At 31.9% G+C, this 14,464-nt stretch overlaps 1 protein-coding gene across 5 annotated transcripts in view; it reads right to left on the bottom strand.

Moving 5' to 3' along the window:
- IMMP1L (inner mitochondrial membrane peptidase subunit 1) overlaps window positions 1–14,464 on the bottom strand; it is a 69,008-nt gene that overhangs the window by 46,128 nt on the left and 8,416 nt on the right. For 3 of the 5 annotated variants that reach the window (XM_010964729.3, XM_045523728.2, XM_010964727.3), the window contains exon 2: window positions 8,517–8,640. The gene's annotated coding sequence lies outside the window, so the exon portion shown is untranslated. Of the gene's footprint in view, window positions 1–8,516; window positions 8,641–12,027; window positions 12,077–14,464 lie in introns of all 5 variants that reach the window. The other 2 variants (XM_010964728.3, XM_074372211.1) reach the window with 1 other exon arrangement.

Raw genomic sequence — 14,464 nt, 5'->3', positions numbered from 1 at the left:
TTACCTTGTATTTCACATTTCTAGCTTAAGGGAAGTGGGGGAGAAGAAAAGACCAGCCAAATTGACAACCAACACATACCAAAAAAATTATGTTTTACAGTTACGAAAATGCTTTAGTACAGTAAACATAGGTTTTCAGTAACAATATATTTTGGGCAACTTCATAAAAGACTAGTAAGGTCCGTGTGTTACCCTTCATTGAGTCCAATAGATAGCAACTTCAAAAAACGTGTCTGGATCTAGACAGGGCCATGATTTTTTCCTAAGGTGCTATATAATTGTCCATATTCAAATTTTAAAAATATATTATAAGTAATAACTGTAATAGAGATTTGAAGCATTTAGTATATTTCAGGATTTTAGCAAAATAAAAAAGTCAATCTTATAAATTATTAGAAAGCTGCATTTTCATTAGTCTTTTTTCATTATTTCATCAATGTAGGTAAAAAGAAAACAATATATTAATAAAGAGAGTTTTACAGAAACAAGGTAAATTGAAAATAGTTAAAATATAAAACATATACTTATTAACAGAAGAAAGTCCATGGCTCATTTAGTATGACCATAGACAACTGACATACAATTAAAATACAAAGTCTATCTTTGTCACACATAGAAATGTTATTTCAATATGAACGATAGTATGTAAGGTACTAACTCACTTAAAAGTTGCTTTTTCATAATTATTCCTTTATAATATATATCCAAAATACTAAGACTAAAGATGAAATAAGAGTATCAATACATGAGACAGGCAAAATCTAAATCAATTCTTCATGACCTAAAAATGCCACTTTTTCCTAGCCTTTAAAAATTATATAAGTTCTTTCCTTTTCTAGTTACAAGTATAACACAGACACAGACATACACACACACACACAAAAACCCAAAATAACAATAAAAAAACTTCCTAACCATCAATATATGAGTGCAATGATATTCAGTCTAAGTTAATCCCCAGACATCCAAATTCATGAATAAAAATTCATCAGTTTTAAATACACTGAGCCTATTAAGCAAGAACAAAAGCATATGCACAAAAGAGCTTTTAATATATTTCAAAGCCCACAAGAGCCATGGTCTCATTAAAATTATAAATTACACAAACATGGAATGAAGATTCAAACTGCAGTGCAGCTAAGCAGATTACAGAAAACCCCGCGTTCCATATGATAACACACCATGGCCCTCCCAGATGGGGGCTTGGAACAAAAAGGCCATCACCACAGCTAGGGAAAACCTCCTTGTGATCTCTGGTTTCTGTTCAGCAGATGACAGCCAAATAATATGTTGATTATTCTGTTTGTGCTGCTAAGCTTGTAAGATGGAATAAAAGCGATATGATCTATTGTGAACCCAATGCTAATGTGTTGCTCCACTCATAAATAATATACTGAATTTATTTTGAAACTATCTTTTATCTGAATTTCAGTTTTTAAATGCATGAATTAAAATAAAAGCCAGGATAAAATTATATTTAATTTGATGCTTTAAACTAAAAAATATAGATGACAAGTGAAAAATATCTAAGTGCTTAGTTAAAAGTCAAGTACAATCAACTTTAATTTCAGCACTGTGATCAGAGACAAAATACATTTTTAAGTAGGCAATTACTCTCATGAAATATAAATGTAAAATTAAGTATACAATAATCATGAAGTTAGTAACAGACATTATTGACAAGATAAAAACAAAAATACCAAGATATATAAGAACTTTTCTGCAATATAAATAACAGCACATAATCAGAACAAATATCTGAAATATTTTGAATAATAAAAAGTATCACCAAGGGCCTTATAAATGTTCATGACTTCTATGGAAATGGATGCTCACAAGAAATCCTTCTTAAAAAATCAAAATAATTTAAAAGAAGCTTATAAAAGTAATAGCATTTATATTGCTTTGGTGACAAAAGTTGAAACCTAATTTTTCCCCTTAATTAAATATACTAAACTTTAACAGAGTAAATTTTACTCAAACAAGGTAACTGAAATTATGCCTGTAAATACCTCACAAAATTTTATGGATAAACATTTTTATGAATACTAGTATTGTTAAAAAAAAATGAAAATCATAACATTTTCCCATCCCAGAAATTCTTCCCTGAATGTTCTAGTGAACATTCCTTAAAGACAAACAAACAAATAAACAAAGCAGTACATTAAAGCTGCAGGTAAGGTAAATATAGAGTAACAGTTTTCTTCAGGGGGCATTTTGCAGAAAGTACGTAACTATGTCATTAAGAAAAGTCCACTTTGTTTTTCTGTCTAGAGACATAGATTGAGTCTAAAAAGACAAGCAAAACTGCCTAACATAAAAATACAGTCTAAAATTACAGATCTAAAAGGTAAAATTACAGCACTTTTCAGACAAAAATACAGAACACAGAACATCTTTGGAGTAGACAATTATTTCTTAAACAAGACGTAAAAAGCACTAAACATAAATGACAAACTAGACTACTTTAAAGCCATAAACTTCTGTTCATCAAAAGTACTATTAATAGAGTGAAAAGGCAAACCTCAGAGTGGGAGAAATATCTGCAATACCTGAAGGACTCATATTCTGAATACACACAGAACTCCTATAAATCAAAGAAGGAGACAGAGCCCAACAAAAAAGTGGGCAAAAGAAGTGACCAGGCACTTCACAAAAAGGATAACCAGTCAATATACATATGAAAAAGTGCCCAACTTCATCAATCATCAGGGAACTAGAAATTAAAATGATACAGTGGCACACTACTTCATACCCACCAGAAACTAACAGATGATAAAAGATGAGGAAAAGAATCAAGAATCGAGTGTTGGCAAAGACTGGGAGCAACTAGAACTCTCATAGGAAAGTAAATTAGTACAACTATTTTAGAAAATTATTTCACAATATTGATTAAAGCTGGACATATACATATTTATGATCCAGCAATTTTGCTCCTAGATGTATCCTCAAAAGAAACACATTAAATATATTAAGAGACATGTTATATTTAGCATTATATGTAAACCACCCAAATGTCCGTTAATAGAATAAAAAATAGTTGTCATACAGTCATATAATGGAACACAGCAATGAAAATGAACAGACTACAACCGCATGCAACAATGTAGATGAATCTCAAAACATAATGTTGAGCAAAGGAAACCAGATATAAAAAATTATACTGTATAATTCTATACATAAAATACAAAAACAAGCAAAACAAATCTATGCTATTAAAAGTCAGCATAGTGGTTATCTTCGTACAGGGAGGGAAATAGTGACTGGAAGAGAATGTGAAGGTGTCTTCCAGAGTGCCAATAATATTCTTTTTCTTTATCTGGGCACTGTTTATATGGGTGTATTTGACTTCAGAAAAATTCACTGGGCCACCCACTTATAATATGTGTACTTTTCCATATATATATATGGAAATATAGATGTACATTTCTTTAAAAAGGCAATTTTTACACACAAGTACATAGATATACATAGGCAGTCAAAATCCTTGTCATAAGAAATTAAGCAACAACTAATATATACATAATAAAAGGGGAAAACTAAAGGTTCTTATAACTACCTATCTTAATAATCAAAGTTTCAACTCAGTAGGTAAGATAAGTTCCTGGACTCTTATAAACGTAGAAGCAACAACCATTCACCCTATTACCTTCCCTCAACCCCCAACGTATAATATATTTTCAGAGATATACAGTCTTTGTGTCAGGAGGAGCTGCTGGTGCTGCTGCTATTATATCAGAGCTTCTAAATAGTCTCAGGAATGAAAATTTGACCTTAAATGAGAAACTGAAGTAGCATAGAAGATAAGGCAAAATAAAGAATATATGTTTTCCAATTTTCACTTTGCCCTCAAGTTTCATAAACTTTTATTTATTGTGCGAGCTTATTACCTAATTTAATAGGAATCTTTTTAATAGGAACCTTTTGAAAATATTTTTACCGTTCAGTGAAGTTAAAACATAATTCGTTAACATCAATATTATACAAATTAAATGAAATTCCATAATGTGATAATAAACTCAACTATATATTTCATTATCACCCATTTAAATATTTTCCCTTATTTCTATACTGGAATCAACACATGATTTACAACACTGTTTTTTGTATATTGAAAAGATACTTCAAAAAATTAGCTAAAAGAGATCATCTAAAGATCTTATAGTTCATATAGTTTCTTTTGTATAACAAATACTTATTCATTACCTACTATCTGCCAAGGATAAAGGAGTAAAACTGGCTAATTCTGTGGTAAATACAGCCTGCTTATCCTTTCTTTCTCATTAGGCTAACAAATAAGACTATTTTTAACTAGTAACACATTCACATATTCAAAAATTTAAAGCAATCTAAAAGTCCCATCTACTCTGTTTTCCATATCCATCCACATACAAATTTAGATTTTGTATATCCGTCCAGATTTTCTTTATGCACATATAAGCAAATGTGAATATATCTTATTCCCCTCCCTCTTCATACAAAAAGTAGTTTACACTGTTTGAACTTTGCTCTTTTCAAGTAACAATGTACATTTGAAAACTTTCTAAATATTCAAATAGAAAACAGCCCTTCTATTTTCCCAGCTGTAGAGTATTTCATTACATAGCTATGTCAGAGCTCATTTAACCAATACCCCACTGACAGACTTCAGGGATGTTTGAAGTCTTTTGCTACTACAAAAGAAGCTACAATGAAACTCTTATGCATATGTTATTCTATAGGTAGACAAGCCTATTTGTAATAAATTCCCAGAATTGGTTCTGAGTGTAAATGCACTGGTCCTTTTCTAGAAATTGCTCATCTGTCTCCTACGGGGGTTGTGTCATTGGGCACTTCCACCACATATGCATCTCAGATGTGTCTCAGAAAAAGCTATTCCTCTCTTTAGACCACTAAGGTATTTTGTTCATGAGGCAATTCTCAAAGATGTTCTCATTGGGAAAAACTATATGAAGCTCTTTGTTTATTTTTCTTTAAATGCCTATGTAAAAGCTGCTGACTTAAGTTTAAGAGCAAACAAATTTTCAAATTGAAAAAAGTCACACTGACATAGGAAATGACCATATTGATGCCTAACGTGCTGGGACAGCAAATGTCTATCTTTTTTCCCAACATCTCCTTTCATTTAAAAACAAATCTACTTCAACCCCAGTTTTTTCCTTTAAATTTACATTCAATAGTTTATAATTGGGTAAGCAGTCAAATACATTTCATTTTTAAATGGATGCTTTCCTAGAGCACTTAAATGTTTCCAGGAGACCAAATCTATGTTATTTCTCTATTTTTCTTTAAAAATCTATCATTTGAAAGGTGGTTTAATTTTTATGACTGCCATTTCTAATAGGCAGTATCATCTAATACATTGTTTTTATTTCAAAGCCCATCCTATCAAATATTTCACAATTAAAAACCACTTAAATTCAATGAACTTCCTATTTAAGGAATCCTTAAGTAAATCCAGTTTCACTATCAATGTTTTATAAGAAAAAATGTGCATGATAATTTTTATTCCCTAAATAAGGATGCACCAGTATATGCAACATCTGTTGCATTGCAATCATTCAGAAATCAGTTGTGAGATGATCTCAGTCCCCTGGAATAAAGTGGCTAGCCTAGTTGCTGACTGTCAAGTAAATTTTAAAAAGCTGCCACGCCTTCAATGCCGTTAGTCAGGAGATGGGTACCATAGGTAAGCTCTCACCTAAGCAATGTACTTCCTAGGGAAATGCTGATTTTTACGTTAGAGTCAACATAAAGCACCGACAGAAAAAGACAAGAATTACCTAACAAAGAAAAAATTAACAAAAAAAGACATTGTAATTAGCACCCAGGACATAAAAGTTTATAAGTCTAGGATAATTTAGGACAACAGTCCTACACAGCATAATGGGTTTTGAGGAAATCACACAAATTCTGTGAAATGACTGATGTTCACAATGACAACTCAGAGTCATCAAAAGAACAAAAAGAAAAACACCTTACATTATACTCAATTTGTTCTGTTTAAGAAAACAGAAGGGTACATTTTATGTTTCAAGAGCATTTTAGAAAAATATTCATACAAAATAAATTTTGGCACACAAAAGGATAAGGTTCGATTATCCACAAAATTAACAGACGAGGCATAGTACACCACTCATTAATAACAGCCCAACGAATGAGAAATTACTCAAAGTAAAATTCTCACTCAAAGTTAGAGTATATCCTGGCTGCCTTTTGGAAGATGAACTGTGATAAAATGCAGTAACATTTTGAGGAGCTTTAAACATAACAATTCTCTTGCAAGGCCAGCTCTTGGTTAAGACTCAAAAGAATATCTGATAATTTCTGAAATCTAGTCATGCAAATTTTCCACTTAAATGGCTGGACACACTCAAGAAAATACCCTGATTTCACTTTTCACTTTGTTTTCTTTAAACTGCCGCTGCCAAGCAGACAGGTTAGTCTGGTTTTCTAGCTCCAACCTGCTAAATAACCTTGTTCAAGTGATTCAATCTCTCTAGCCCTCCCTAGTTTCTTCATCAGAAAGTGGAGATTATGGAAAACATAACACAATAGTAAATAGAATCAATGTGCTAATAAAGTAAAACAAAGAGTTACAACATTAGGTCCTATATCTATATGTATAATATTTTTAAACTACCATAGATTATATGACACTCTACTATATATTTAAGGCCTACAGTAAAAGAAATTTTGATTACTTAAGAACATTGTCCAATATTTAATATGTGGTACTCTCACTATGTAACAAATTTCTCATGTACTCATTTAAATTAATTTAAAACACCACTATAATCAATTATATTTAACCTGAAAATATATGACTTTTTCCACCTGACACATAAAAAACAACACATGATATGTAAAGAATTCATGGTAATGTCGTTAATAATAGCCAAACACTAGAAAGAACCCAAACATTCACCAACAATAGAATGGATGAATTCTGCCATATTCTTTCCAAAGGAAAAACACATGATAGTGAAAATGATTAAAATAAAACTACATACAACTATGTAGATATCTTCAAAACATAATGCCAGGTAAAGGAAGAAAGAATACATATGATTCCATAAAGATTAAAAAGAGACAAACAAAAAGTAAACTTATTGGTAAGGAATACTATAAAAGTGACAAAATTGTATAGAGAATTATATAAATAATTATCATAAAAGTCAGGACATTGGTTACCTCTGAAGAAAATAAAGATTGTATCAAGGATTTCTGGGATGCTAGTAATGATCTACAGTTACTGAATGTTTGCTTTATACTTATTCATTTTACTATACATTTATGTTTCTGGATGATGTTATATTTTATAATAAAAGTTTAAAAAGATATACTTTCTGAAATAATATATTCTTACAGAGAAAGAAGAAAGGGCTCTTCTTTTTTGCTAACAGTTTTATTTTCTTGGTCTATATTTCTAATTTTTATTTCAATTCTTTAATAAAAAAAGTTACTATGTCTAATTCTCCACAATTCTAATTAAGAATAGATTTCACAGGCTTTCCCAATGGCCACAAAAAAAAATTCCAAACCATTAAAGAGCATAATATCAGTTATACTGTTAAATCTTTGCCGAGCTCCATGTTGTGCTAATTACTTTTTCTTCTTTTCAAGAAAATGTATGCTTACTCTCAAAAAAATTGACATTACATCCAGGTATTAATTTTATGCAGGCTGCACTCCAAAAACAAATATACTATTTCAGCTCAAAAGTAGGAAGAAAAACACTTTGAACTCCCACACATTTTAAAATAGCTTTGGGAACACCTGTGTTTGCATTTAGTATGAGGGTTCATGATAGGATAGATGATATGACACTTGAGGTCCAATCCAACAACAGTCTGTGTAAGAACGGTTCACTATGTGTGCCAGAAAACATAATAGCTAGATTATAGGATGGATATACGATCACTTAAATTCAACTGTACAAAATATAATAAAGGGACTCACTCAAAACAGATCTAACACTGTTCTAATTTAAATTATACTGGAGATGTTTTAAATATTTCCATTGGAGAAACAAACATACAGGGAACTTAAATTATTACAAAAAAGACACTAATAATACATAATAATAATCATAAAGTTGACAAATTGCAAACATACATCTACCCACAATGTAGGAAATCCCAAAAGGTCCATCACCTACAAGCATCCTTCAATGTACCTTCATTATAACATTTAGACACCACTAAACAGGAAGCAGTGAAATTTAGAAACGAGACTATCAGCACTTTCATCAGGCTCCAGATATCAGTACAATGGCAATGGTATCACCCATTACGAAAACAGAGTTGCTATTGTTCTAAACTGTTGTTTTCCAGTGAATGCAGACAAGGATTCCCTTCCTCAGAGGATCCAACTAATCAGTTATTTGCCCATCTATTAAGTGCCAACTTTAAAAAATTACACTGTGTCCAGCAGAGAGCAGCATTACAACATCCATAAGACTTAACTCTAACATGAAACCGACAGAAGAAAAAAGAGGAAAAAAATCCACTTACCATAGGTCTTTTCAACAATAAATTGAATTTTCAGGGTAGTTACTGGGCTTCCAGAAAAAAAAAAAAAAAAACCATCTAAAGAATGTCTCAAAGCATATATAGGTGATCCATGGTTTCAGGATTCCTAAAGAAGGAAATCAAAATTACATTAGGTAAAGGCCTCTTTGAGCCATGTTTAGCTGAATTAGTATATAATATGACTAAATGTCTCTCAGATGTTAAGGTGCATTTTCCTCTTAGTGGATCAGTGGGATTCTGAATTCAGATATTCAATGACACTTTGAATAAAATGACTTTTTTAAATGAAAATAAAGTCCTTAATCTACCAGAGAATTTAACTAGGAGAAAGTAAGTGGGTGACCTAATATATCAATCAACCTAGTGAAAAACATGGTCAAGAACTTAAAGACGTCAATAAGCCAACCATATACAGTTCTGATACATTAAAGTCTTCTAAGCAATTTTCAGGAAATAGAGAGGATATAACATTCATTTCTACATGTCAGCATAAATGAATATCTGAGGTTAATTTTAAGAATGAAAACATGGCAGAGAAGTAGTTTGTAATGCTGACGTATTAAGACTCATTAGTCTGATATTTACTAAACATGAGGAATGCACGTGATATTGTAGGAAGACCTGGTGACCAGCCATAATATGTTAAAGGCAAAACATGTTTGATCTTCTACCGGATGTCAAAACCTGCCTCATATCCAAACACTCTATATCAGTTCTCATGACTGAGTGAACAAATGATGTACCCTCATGCGTATTTTAACTATTATATAGTTTACTTTAAATGTGTTTACATAAAACATTTCAATGTCTACACTAAAACCAATTTTTTGCCATTAGAAGAACATGTGAATATTCACCTTGAAACATAATTACATAGTCTATATAAGATCACATATCAAAATACTATAACATAACATTTATTCAAATTTAATTAATAATTTGTAAAATGGTTCCTACTACTTTCTTCTGCCAAAATGACATGAGAAGCTTGCCTTGAGTGTTTGATATCATGACTACAATGACTCTAGTAATTATCATTGATTTGACTGAAGCCGAAGAAAACTCTGATATAGTAATCTTCTACCTTTTAACATTAAGCTATTCATGGCATTACTTACCATCTTTCACTCCCTTTAAAGTACTCCCCATCCAATTTCTTGCCTTTGCTTTTGCACATTTCACTTTCCTGCTACGTCCTCATTTTTGCCAATCTATCTTCCCTCTATTTTCTACTGCGTTTCTGTTTCAACCCCAATTTTTGCTTTAATCAGTCTCCTCTATGATCCTACCATCATTTTTTTCCTTTTCTCTAAGTACCCTTAAAAGTGAGAACTTTGGGGGGAAAGGCCTATTCTGCTCTTCTGACCATTATTTAATTAGGTTGTTTCTTTTTTTGATGCTAACTTGTATGAGCTGTTCATATATGTTGGGTATTAATCCCCTATTGGTCATATAATTTGCAAGTATTTTATCTTACCCAGTAGGTTGACTTTTCATTTTGCCAATGGTTTCCTTTGCTGTGGAAAAGCCTTTAAGTTTAATTAGGTCTCATTTGTTTAGTTTTGCTTTTATTTCCTTTACTTTAGGAGATGGATCCAAAAAATATTGCTGTGATTTATGTCAAAGAGTGTTCTGCCTATATTTTCCTCTAGGAGTTTTATAGTACCCAGTATTACATTTAGGTCTTTAATCCATTTTATTTATATATATGGTATTAGAGAATATTCTAATTTCATTCTTTTACATATGGAATTCAGTTTTCCCAGCACCACTTATTGAAGAGATTGTATTTTCTCTACCGTATATGCTTGCTTCCTTTGTTGTAGATTAACCGACCATAAGTGTGTGGGTTTCTTTCTAGGCTTTCTCTCTTATTCCACTGATCTATGTGTCCATTTTTTGTGCCAGTACCATACTGTTTTGATTACTGTAGTTTTGTAGTATTGTCTGAAGTCAGGGAGACTGATTCTTCCAGCTCTGTTCTTTCTCAAGATTGTTTGGGCTATTTGGGGTCATTTGTGTTTCCAAACAAATTTTAAAAAATTTTTGTTCTAGTTCTGTGAAAAATGTCCTTGGTATTTTGATAGGAATTGCACTGAATCTGCAGACTGCCTTGGGTAGTACAGTCACTTTAACAATATTGGCTCTTCCAATACAAGAACATGGTTTATTTTTCCATGTTTGTGTTGTCTTCAATTTCTTTCATCAGAGTGTTCAAAGTACAGGTCTTTTACCTCTTAGGTAGGTTTATTTTTATGTATTTTATTCTTTTTACTGGGATGGGAAATGGGATAGTTTCCTTAATTTCTCTGATACTTTGTTTTTAGTGTATAGAAATGCAACAGATTTCTGTATGTTAACTTTGTATCCTGCACTTTTACATTAATGTATTAATGAGCTCTAGTAGTTTTCTAGTAGTGTATTTAGGATTTTTTTATCTACAGTATCATGTCATCTACAAATAGTGATGGTTTTACTTCTTCCTTTCCAATTTGGATTCCTTTTATTTCTTTTTCTACTCTGATTGCTGTGGCTAAGACTTCCAAAACTATGTTGAATAAAAGAGGAAATGTAGATGGCCAACAGACACATGAAAAGATACTTAACATTGCTAATTATCAGGGAAATACAAATGAAAACCACAATGAGATATCACCTCACACCTGCCAGAATGGCTATCATCAAAAAGAACACAAATAACAAATATTGGCAAGAATGTGGAGTAAAGGAAACCCTCATACACTGCTGGTAGGAATGTAAACTGGTGCAGTCACTATGGAAAACAGTATGGAGGTTTCTGATAAAAACTAGAAATAGAACTACCAATGACCTAGCAATTCGACTCCAGGGTATAAATCCAAAAAACAAAAACAAACAAACAAACAAAAAAAAACAAACACCCAGAAACATTAATTCAAAAAGATACATGCAGCCCAATTTTCATAGCAGCATTATTTACAATTGCCAAGGTACAGAAGCAACCTAAGTGTTCACCAACAGACAAATGGATAAAGATGTGAGACACACACACAGAGTGGAGTACTACTCAGTCATAAAAAAGAATGAAATTTGGCCACTTGCAACAACATGGATGAACCTGAAGTATGTTTTGCTTAGTGAAGTAAGACAGAGAAAGACAAATACTGTATGTTATCACTTACATGTGGAAGCTAAAAACTAAAACAAATGAATATCACAAAAGAGCAACAAACTCACAGATACAAGAAAGAAACAAGTGGTTGCCAGTGAGGAGAGGGACAGGGGATGGGCCAAATAGGGATAGGGGATTAAGAGGTACAAACTACTATGTATAAAATAAATAAGCTACAAAGATATACTGTATAGCACAGGGAATATAGCCAACATTTTACAATAACTTAAAACAAAATATAATCTATAAAAATACTGAATCACTATGTTATACATCTGAAACTAATATAATACTATAAATCAAAGTACTTCAATAAAAAAATAGTAAGTCCTTCCTACCTACCTACAAGGAACTCCCCATTAGTGTTCTTTCCATTTAGGGCAAAGATTTGCTAGAAAAACAAAAGAAGAGAAAACTTACTCCATTTATCTATATTACTCAACTGGTCATATAGCAACAGGAATGAATATCCAAGGATCACCAACATTTAAGGAAACCACAAGAATGAAAAAGAAGGCCCATGATGAAAAACAGAACAAGCAACTCTGGAGAAATCAAAGGTAATCCAGGGAGGAAAGAAAAAGGAAAAGAACTCTATTTAACATCTTCAGAAGTGTTAAACAAGATATTGTACCTATAAAATAAGAGGCATATGATAGAATTAAAAGGACAAATAGTAATTTAAAGAAATTTACCATAGAATCCAAAAAAACCTTTTAAACAGAATGTATGTCCACCACCAGTTCCCCTACATACACAAAAATAGAAAAGTTGGAATCAAAGTTGAAGAAATACAGAATAACTCAAGCAGGGTAATAATCTCTCTAAAATGTTGCAAGAAAAGACCCCTTTCTTCCTTCCAAAAAATACACATGCACACACACAAAGGAGGAAAATAATGAAAAGGACTCAGGGAATACAGAGCAGGAAAAAGAAAAAAATACATACCCTTAGACACATCTATGATCTAGAGCAGAGGTTGTCAAACTAAGGGCCATTAGCCAAATCCTGCCTATTTCATTTTAGCAAATAAGGTTTTACTGGAACACAGCCATGCTCATTCATTTACATGTTGTCTATGGCTGCTTTTTTGCTATAACAACAGAGCTAAGTAGTTGCAACAGGGACCATATGGTCTGCAAAGCCTAAAATAATTGCTACTTGGTCTTTTACAGAAAAATTTTGCCAAACTTTGATCTAGAGCTATGCTGTACAATACAGCAGCACCTAGTCAAAAGCAGTGTTTAAATTTAAATAATTAAAACAAAATTAAAAATTCAGTGCCTCAGTCATGTCAGCCACATTGCAAATGCCAAACAGCCATATGTGTTTAATGGCTATTGTATTAGTGCAGACACAGAATATTTCCTTCAACACAGTAAGTACTACTGGACAGAGCTTACCTGGAAATTATCATAAAAGATTACTACAACTATATTTTAATTATTGCTTTTAAAAGTGTTATAATGAAATATAAAAAAAATATATCTAAAAGAAGCAGGAAGAAAGGTTAAATTCAGAAGACAGAAATTAGTCAGGGGAAGGGGGTTTGGAAGGTATAGATTTGGGAGTTTGAGATTTGCAAAGGTTGACTACTGTATATGAAAATAGATAAGGGACAAGTTTCTTCTGTATAGCACAGGGAATTATATTCAATCTCTTGTAATAACCTTTGATGGAGAAGAATATGAAAACGAATATATGTATATATATGCATGACTGGGACATTGTGCTGTATACCAGGAATTGACTCATTGTAACTGACTATACTTCAATTAAAAAAAAAAAATAGACATTAGTAATGTTAGAAAAGGAAATAATTAGTGCCTAAATCTAAGGTATCATTCTATGAAAATATCATTAAAATAGTTTTATTAATCCTTCAAAGTTATTCAGAGAGAAAAAGCATAAATTGAGAAAAAAAAATCCAAAGATACAGTATTACAAATAAAAAACTAAATATCATCATGGATATGGAAGGCATTATAAAGGAATTCAATGTAGAGAATGCAACTAATTAATGCTATCAAATTTGAAAACAATAAAAAAGTATTTCCTAAGAAAATATAATTTAAAGAAAGGTAGAACAAAAGTTATGAATAAAAAGTAAAGAAAGCTGTGTAATAGATGGTTCCAATTTAGTTCTGATATAAGATTGAAAACATCTGCTAAGACTTTTAACTGTCATCTTATCATAAAAGAAACTTCATATCCCTAAACTGAGAAACAGTAGTCAAAATATTTCCCTCTGCTAACACCACTTACTGGGTCAAGAATTATGCATTTCTTCAGAGGGACTCATCACTAGTCTAAATGACCTTTCATGCAAAATCAGTAGATGTGATGTAAGAAGCTTTACATGGAAAAGTTTTAAATATTTGGCTTTTCTCTGGGCTCCCCGATTATCCATGCTGAGGAGGAATTGATATCTTGTCAGAAATGTCCAGGACAATTAGAATAACACACAGGCTTAGACTGATGCAGCAGCTTTATGCCTATGACACTACTCAAGTTGACACATGAAAAGGCACAAGTCAGCAGTTGTTCAATTCTTTACTTGGGCTATGTGCAAAGAGGAAGAGCAGTCCCAGATTAGGAGGTACACGTATGTGGGGCCATTCTACCTCTGGAATTTCTTTCTCTTTTATCACTAAAAATTTGTAGTGTTTAATGTTTACCACTAAAAATGTCTTGTTCACCTTCATAGATACATTTACTTGAAAAATCTCCTTGAACCAAAACATGTTTATCTTTTGACACATCTACTGTATTTCCCAGA

This window comes from Camelus bactrianus, chromosome 10, assembly GCF_048773025.1.
Source record: "Camelus bactrianus isolate YW-2024 breed Bactrian camel chromosome 10, ASM4877302v1, whole genome shotgun sequence".
Classification (NCBI taxonomy): Eukaryota; Metazoa; Chordata; class Mammalia; order Artiodactyla; family Camelidae; genus Camelus; species Camelus bactrianus.
The sequence above is the reverse complement of the archived record's forward strand: the minus strand, read 5'-3'. Positions and strand labels throughout refer to the sequence as shown.